At 45.0% G+C, this 8,095-nt stretch overlaps 1 long non-coding RNA gene across 1 annotated transcript; it reads right to left on the bottom strand.

Moving 5' to 3' along the window:
• Positions 1 to 447: 447 nt before the first annotated feature.
• Positions 448 to 6,359, bottom strand: LOC136517106 (uncharacterized). Its single transcript, XR_010774224.1, has 3 exons — positions 5,990 to 6,359; positions 1,265 to 1,409; positions 448 to 1,181 (listed from the first exon to the last, which is right to left on the bottom strand). It is a non-coding gene; the product is annotated as an uncharacterized lncRNA (long non-coding RNA).
• Positions 6,360 to 8,095: the final 1,736 nt, after the last annotated feature.

Below are 8,095 nucleotides of genomic sequence, written 5' to 3'. Positions count from 1 at the left end.
AACCCGGGAGCAACTTGCCTGATAAAAACTTTGCCTGTACCTTGCCTGTGACATGTTTGGTTGGTGTCCTGAGTACGTGACTGGGCCAGGAATCCGCTCGTCACCCAGGCAGACAAAATCAGTCGCCTGGCTCTGGCTTGGAGGTTGCCTAACGTAATTAATGCAAAAGCTGATATGCCAGCCACACAGATCACGGCACACTGCCTTCTCTCTTTAATTTTATTGTTTTGTCCGGCCAGCATTTCTCTTTTTAACAAAAAAAAAAATCAAATGGCCATATCCTTTTGATGTGAAATTATTTATATGGACATATCAATAAAAAAGTACTTATTGCACATATATGAGTTCGAACAAAATTAAACACATAGAGAGTTATCATTAGAAATATTTAATCTTAATAATTTTACTAATAAGCAAAAAACATTTATTTAGTAAACATATTGTTAATAGCGTTCCATAATAATTAAATATTACTACTACAACAACAACAACATAGCATTTCAGTCCCAAGCAAGTTGGGGTAAGCTAGACTTGAAACCCACCAAGAGCCCCAAGTCACGGTTCAGACACTTCAATAGCTGCTTTACAAGTACTCATATTCAAACATAGATCTCTAGGTATATCCTAAGCTTTCAAATCTCTTTTTATTGCCTCCCCCCATGTCAATTTCAGTCTTCCTCTACCTCTCCTCATATTATTAGCTTGGCTTAGGACTCCACAATGCACTGGTGCCTCTGGAGGTCTCCTTTCGACATGGACAAACCTACTTAACCGATGTTGGACATAAATAATTACATACTACTGCCTCTTTTATAAGATATATATAAGTTAAACCACAGAAGGTCTAGCATAAAATGGAGAAATGAATGTGCGAACCTCAAAAACTATATATAAATTAAGAGAACCTCTTACGTCATCTGCGTAGAAGGTTCTCCTATTGACTGAGCAGCAACCACATCAACAGCCTCACCAGGATCTACAAGACTAGAGAGGTACTTGACTTCCAGTAACTCCTTTAATTCCTTTGCCCCAATGTTGTAACGACAGCGTTGAAATTCCTTTGAACGCTCAAGAAACTCTTCCGCTTGACGATTCAATTTTTTAGGCAGTTCAGTAATGTATTCATTATACGTGGGCTTCATACTGTGGCCACCGAGTTTGGCAAGGACAGCTTTTCTGTTCTGCAATTTGGATCAAATATAGCACACCATACTTCAAATTCAAGGTGGTTTTTTAAACTATAGTTGAGTATTGAATTTCTTACATCAGCAAGTTCTTGGAACTGTACAATTGATCCATCGACATCCCGAACTGTGTGATCATAGGAGACTTTCAACGATTCCAAACATTTCATAAGACAACGCTGAAGGTATCCACTACGGGATGTTTTGACTGCTGTGTCAACCAACCTGCAAAGAACTCACAAAATTTTAATATCGTAAATATAAAGAATATATATTGCAGAAACATTCAGAATTTCACATATATTGTTCTAATAAGTATCAAACGTATCAATTTTAGAATATATGACAGTCATTTTTTCTTCAGAAAGATGTAGCCAACCAATTCCTATCCATACAGTTTAGGCTGTGAAGATGCATGAATATTGGATACCCATGTAATTCAAAACTTGAAATGCCTGTTTTCAAACAGTGACCTACTATGCAAGCCCCAAGTCACGGTTCATGACACTTCAATAGCTGCTTTACAAGTACTCCTATTCAAACATAGATCTCTAGGTATATCCCTAAGCTTTCAAATCTCTTTTTATTGCCTCCCCCCATGTCAATTTCAGTCTTCCTCTACCTCTCCTCATATTATTAGCTTGGCTTAGGACTCCACAATGCACTGGTGCCTCTGGAGGTCTCCTTTCGGACATGGACAAACCTACCTTCAACCGATGTTGGACATAAATAATTAAATACTACTGCCTCTTTTATAAGATATATATAAGTTAAACCACAGAAGGTCTAGCATAAAATGGAGAAATGAATGTGGGAACCTCAAAAACTATATATAAATTAAGAGAACCTCTTACGTCATCTGCGTAGAAGGTTCTCCTATTGACTGAGCAGCAACCACATCAACAGCCTCACCAGGATCTACAAGACTAGAGAGGTACTTGACTTCCAGTAACTCCTTTAATTCCTTTGCCCCAATGTTGTAACGACAGCGTTGAAATTCCTTTGAACGCTCAAGAAACTCTTCCGCTTGACGATTCAATTTTTTAGGCAGTTCAGTAATGTATTCATTATACGTGGGCTTCATACTGTGGCCACCGAGTTTGGCAAGACAGCTTTTCTGTTCTGCAATTTTGATCAAATATAGCACACCATTAGGAAGCCTACCAAACAAGCAATAGGGAGACATACTTCAAATTCAAGGTGGTTTTTTAAACTATAGTTGAGTATTGAATTTCTTACATCAGCAAGTTCTTTGAACTCGTTGAGAAAGCTAGTTTTCAGCACATCAATTCCATCTTCTCCATATTGGAACTGTACAATTGATCCATCGACATCCCGAACTGTGTGATCATAGGAGACTTTCAACGATTCCAAACATTTCATAAGACAACGCTGTCAACCAACCTGCAAAGAACTCACAAAATTTTAATATCGTAAATATAAAGAATATATATTGCAGAAACATTCAGAATTTCACATATATTGTTCTAATAAGTATCAAACGTATCAATTTTAGAATATATGACAGTCATTTTTTCTTCAGAAAGATGTAGCCAACCAATTCATATCCATACAGTTTAGGCTGTGAAGATGCATGAATATTGGATACCCATGTAATTCAAAACTTGAAATGCCTGTTTTCAAACAGTGACCTACTATGCAGCACGGAGTCACTTTTCTAAAAACTCTGATACGCCGATACTCCGCACGGAGTCACTTTTCTAAAAACTCTGATACGCCGATACTCCCTCCGTCCAAAAATAGATGACGCTTTTGACTTTTAGATATCATGTTTGATCATTTGTCTTATTCAATTCTTTGTGCAAATAATAAAACAAATAAGTCATTATTAAAGTATCTCTAATGATAAAATAAGTCATAACAAAATAAATAATATTTACAAATTTTTTTTTGGATGAGACGAACAGTCAAACAAGATGTCCAAAAGTAAAAAAACATCATGTATTTTGGGACGGAGAGAGTACGTTTTATGTTTTTTTAAAAAATAATAATAAGACATGTTAAAATTAGTAGAAGCTGATCAGGAATTCAAGATGCATGGACGCTCGGTGGAGCCACACTAGCGGCCAGTACCCGGGCGCACGAGCGCTGCGGGCATCCCGGCCCACGATCGAGACTCGGCCGGTTTCGATCCATGGTTTTTCTTCGAAGAAACGTACTTAGCCCTCGGGACCGGTCGAACGGACCCGAGATCTATATGGATTGACCGCTGAGAATCTAGGGTCAGTCAGCCAAGCTGACCCAAGCCAGGATCCCCGCAAACGGGATGCCGGGGCCCCACTTAGACTAGCCCATTAAACAGCTCACCGGATTCCATGATTTGTCCTCAGAGGAAAATCATAGCACGGCTCGACCCTCCGTTTTTATCGGAAAAAACGCTTGAAGAAAGACAATCGCAAAGACGAACCGATCCTCGACCAGGCCCCTGCTACGGGAGGGGGCTCGAGGAAAGGGAATCACCGTCCCCAGGTCACACTGTGGGCAACAAAAGAAGACCAAGGCCTTCAGAGTCCTCCCGTTCTGAAAAGCCTCCGAAGGAGTATTCTACTCCTCCGTAGGCTCGGGGGCTACTGTCGGGGACCAATACTAGGGTACCCGAAGAGGAGCTAATAACCATCAACATTGATTCGTCCGGGCAGTTAAGAGCGCGATTACAGCTCCAACCGACCCCCAGGTGCGCAAACTCCGCCTCGCCCAACCCCTGAGGGTTGGCTCCGCCTCGCCCGACACCGAGGGCTGGCTCCGCCTCGCCCGACCCCTGAGGGTTGGCTCCTCCTCGCCCGACACCGAGGCTGCGGGCTCCGCCTCACCCGACCCCTGAGGGTGGCTCCGCCTCGCCCGACACCGAGGCCGCGGGCTCCGCCTCACCCGACCCCTGAGGGTTGGCTCCGCCTCGCCCGACACCGAGGCTGTGGGCTCCGCCTCGCCCGACCCCTGAGGGTGGCTCTGCCTCACCCGGCCTCTGGGGAGGAACTCCGCCTCGCCCGACCTCTGAGGGTGGCTCCGCCTCGCCCGACCCTTGGGTTTGGACTCCGCCTCGCCCGACCCTTGGGTTCGGGCTCCGCCTCGCCCGGGCCTCTGGGGAGGAACTCCGCCTCGCCCGACCCCGAGACCGAGGGTCCGTCTCGCCCGACGGTGACTTATACCGCCGCCAACCACTCCAGGTCCAAGCGTATGAGCCTGGATCAAAGCTCTGACGCCAGGGAAGAGACTGGCACGCCTCGATGTAGCCTGCGACCCATGACGGGACATACCTGGGGGTTCACGTCAGGAACAGCATCGGGCGTACCGGAACTGTTCTGCCTAACCCTTGTATGAACATTGACGGGAGCGTTAGTTCGCCACGACGTCCGCCAGGACGGAGTGGAGCGCCATGACCGGCAGACAACGCCTGCACATGGCGCCAATGACGGACAGGGCCACGACGGGAAGCTGTCCCTGTTGACGTCTACAGGGTCGGCGGGACCCGCATATAGGAGAAGGACCCGGTGATCCTGAAGGACTTCTTCCTCTCGTTCTCTTCTCTTCCTCCACTGTAACCTGTGCTTTCCCTTAGCCTATAAAAGGGATAGCACGGACGTCCCACAAGGGACATCGACTCGACTCGACTCGAATCGATCGCATCGCAACACATCACACCGATTCGGACTCGAACCCCGAACCGATTAGAACACACAAGCACACAGTAGAGAAGCGACAGAGCCCTCGGCGCCTCGTTCGCTCCTCTCACCAGAGACTTGGGACCGTCCCTCTCTCGACCGTTTGTAACCCCTACTACGAACTTTCACTGCTAGTAACATGAGCAGCAGCAACGAACTGGACGTAGAGACATTTTGCCCGAACCAGTATAAACCTCGTGTCCTCTTAGCACACCATCCGAGCCAGACGCGCAATATTAGAAATTTACTTGTTGGTGGCAACTCGAATCACCGACACACAGGGTAACACAAGGTCACTACAAGTCTACACATCATATCTAGTGAAGAACATATGGGTCTATCTACATAACGGTTGACTGAAATTTGGTCTGTTTATCAGTCACTTTTTTTAATCGCCCAATCCAAATATAATGGTCCAGATCATGTGCCTTCTTTTCCTCTTCTTAACTGCTCACCATTCGACACGATACTGTAGCCTCACATGCACACGCTCCCCGCCTACTGCAAGTCGCTCCACCACCTCCCGCCAGGCGCCAGGCGCCAGCACCTTCCTCCTCCGTGCATGCTTCCTCTCTCCTCCCTGAATGCCCAGAGATATTCTTCGAGTCCAGTGGCCCAAACCTCCCCACCGTCGACCTGCCACCTTCACGCCCACCAGTGAGCCTCTACAACTTTGGCAGGCGGCGCCTCAAATCTCCCTACCCACCACTCCTGCCTGAATGTCTTCCCAAATCTCCCTCAACAGCCGCCAGAACAGGTAAACCGCCCAAACCTTAACCCCAGATTCCCAACCCAGTCTCAATTTCTAGTACAAATTTTGGTAAAGTAAGATTTCAGTCACCTGTTGTGGAGTAAAACTTCAGTACAATGCATCACGTTAAGTTTATTTGTCAACTGTCACGTTAGTATGAATTAACTACCTCGCAGCTAATAGGTGTTTGTATTGCCGAGCCCGTTCATTTGGCAAAGGTTTCTAACTACTACTGCTCACTAAATTATGGAGCTAGTGGATCATGAAAGGAGATTTCCTCAGCTGATCAGAACAATTGAGAACACCATACTAGGAGAACAGTCAGGAGGTTATCAAAAACACAAGGTTCACAGCTGGGAGAACCAGACACCAACCTGAATAGGCTGCCCGTCAGCCATTATAGACTCCGCGCGTGCGGCCTCCCTGCTCGCCGGATTCTCGTGGGCACGAGTAGGGCAAACCTCGTAGAGACGGACGCCGGAGCGAATGGCCGAGACGGCAGCGCGGCAAGCCCAGAGCAAGCACGAAGACGATTCAGGCGGCTGCCTGCGACCGGGGAGTCCGAACGCGGGGAAGGGGAGGGGGCGGTGTTGTTCGTGCCGCGGAGCGCCGACAGAGGCGGCGGTAGGGAAGATAGTGGGCCGAGGGTTTAGGGTTCTGCCTTTCGTACCGTCAAATGCGTGTGGCTCCGCTGGAGCCTGGAGGACGCCGCCGGATGGGACATGGGAGACAGGAAGAGGAGGATGCGACGGTGCGTGAATGGGCTCCTGGTGGCCGTGAGCCCGTGACTCCCGTGAGTCGATGGGCTGCTGCTATTGGGCCTTGTTGGGACGAGGTGACCAACGACTCGAGGAACACGATTTTTTTATTGTTTTTATTAATTCATTTTTACGAAAAATAAATGCAAGTGAAAATTTTACAAATCTATCTAAAATCTATACTCCCTCCCTCCCTAAATAACAGTCATTTTTTGTTTTTGTGCCGTGAGTATGACTACATTTGTAAAAAAATACGTGCAACATTTATATCTTCAAATAAATTTATTATAAAAATAAATTCAACGATCTATTTAATGATATTAATTTTGTACCATAAATATTATTATTTTTTATATATATCTATATACCTAGTAATAAAGATGCAAAATTTCTAGCCACTAATAAATTTCGGTCCAACCTAATAATCCTAAAGTGTCTCAGTCTCGACCATCGTGGAACCTTCTATTTGTTTTTGCGTGGAATACGTTTTTGTCCGAGTATCCTTTTCTGGTTCTTTTTTGTTCTTTTTTCCTTCGTCAGGTGGAACCCCACGTTCCGTTGTGTACGTGATTTTTTTCTCCAACTTTTCTAAACAAAAAATAATGAATAACAAATATAGTATCATGGATCTTTAAAATTTTTATCCTTCTCTGTAATAAATATCCGTGACTGAAATCTTAAATAATCTATCATCCAATCTAATCTATCATTCTCTATAAAATAAAGATTTCCACACCACCAAGTTGTTGATGCAATTTTGATTAAGAACAAAACTTATCATATTTATTAAAATCTGGATCAGTTGATTGTTCAGTTAATCCAGTCGAGTCTAAGGACCCGTTTGGCTGGCTGCGGGCGGCTCCGGCTCCTGCGCCGAAATCACTGTTCATCTATACGTATCGAAGCCCTTTTTCTCTCTCCTCTCCTCCCCACTCACAGACGCGGTCGCAGCAGCCGGAGCTAGAAATTCGAGCTCCGCTGGCTCCGGCTCCAGCAGCCTCCTGTCGGCCGCCCAGCGGCCGACACCCTGCTACAGTGCCGGAGCCGGAGCCGGCAGGAGCCCGGCCAAACGGTTCCTAAATTGATGTGTCTCTGCATTGTACGCATGCACCAGCGCTACCCTAACGAGTGTCACAACATGTAAAATAGAGAGACGTCTCTTTCATAATCATCAGTGTACAAACCAGTACTTCACAAATGGCAACTAAATCCTTATCGACTTGAATCAAATGTTAGAATTACATATTATTTGTGGGTCCTCATCAAAGGAAGCACATAATTTGATGTTACTGTAACAATACATGCATCGTATGAAAACTAAAGCTATGATATATCTACGAGTAAATATTTTTGTGGTTTGCACAGGACAAAAAACTTTCAAAATTGTATTTTTGTATAAAGTTGTGCTTTAATTTGATTACTTATTTTCTCCCGTTGCAACGCATGGGCATATTTGCTAGTTTAGTCAAATTTGTTTTTAGAAAAGAGAAAACAACAGTTATTTAGGGATGGGGTAGTACGTCTACAGCCGTTTGATACGGCTATATGATACACTTTAAAAAATATATAACCCTTAAAACTTGATCGCGTGAAAATATTATGCTACATGATATAATTCTAACCGAATAACCGATGAATAGACGCATGAAAAATAGATTACGCCACATCTTTGCAGGGGAGGGGCCCTTTTTTGTTGCTGCTATTTTATTTTTTACATAAACA

The sequence above is a fragment of the Miscanthus floridulus genome, chromosome 17 (assembly GCF_019320115.1).
Source record: "Miscanthus floridulus cultivar M001 chromosome 17, ASM1932011v1, whole genome shotgun sequence".
Taxonomy (NCBI): domain Eukaryota; kingdom Viridiplantae; phylum Streptophyta; class Magnoliopsida; order Poales; family Poaceae; genus Miscanthus; species Miscanthus floridulus.
The sequence above is the reverse complement of the archived record's forward strand: the minus strand, read 5'-3'. Positions and strand labels throughout refer to the sequence as shown.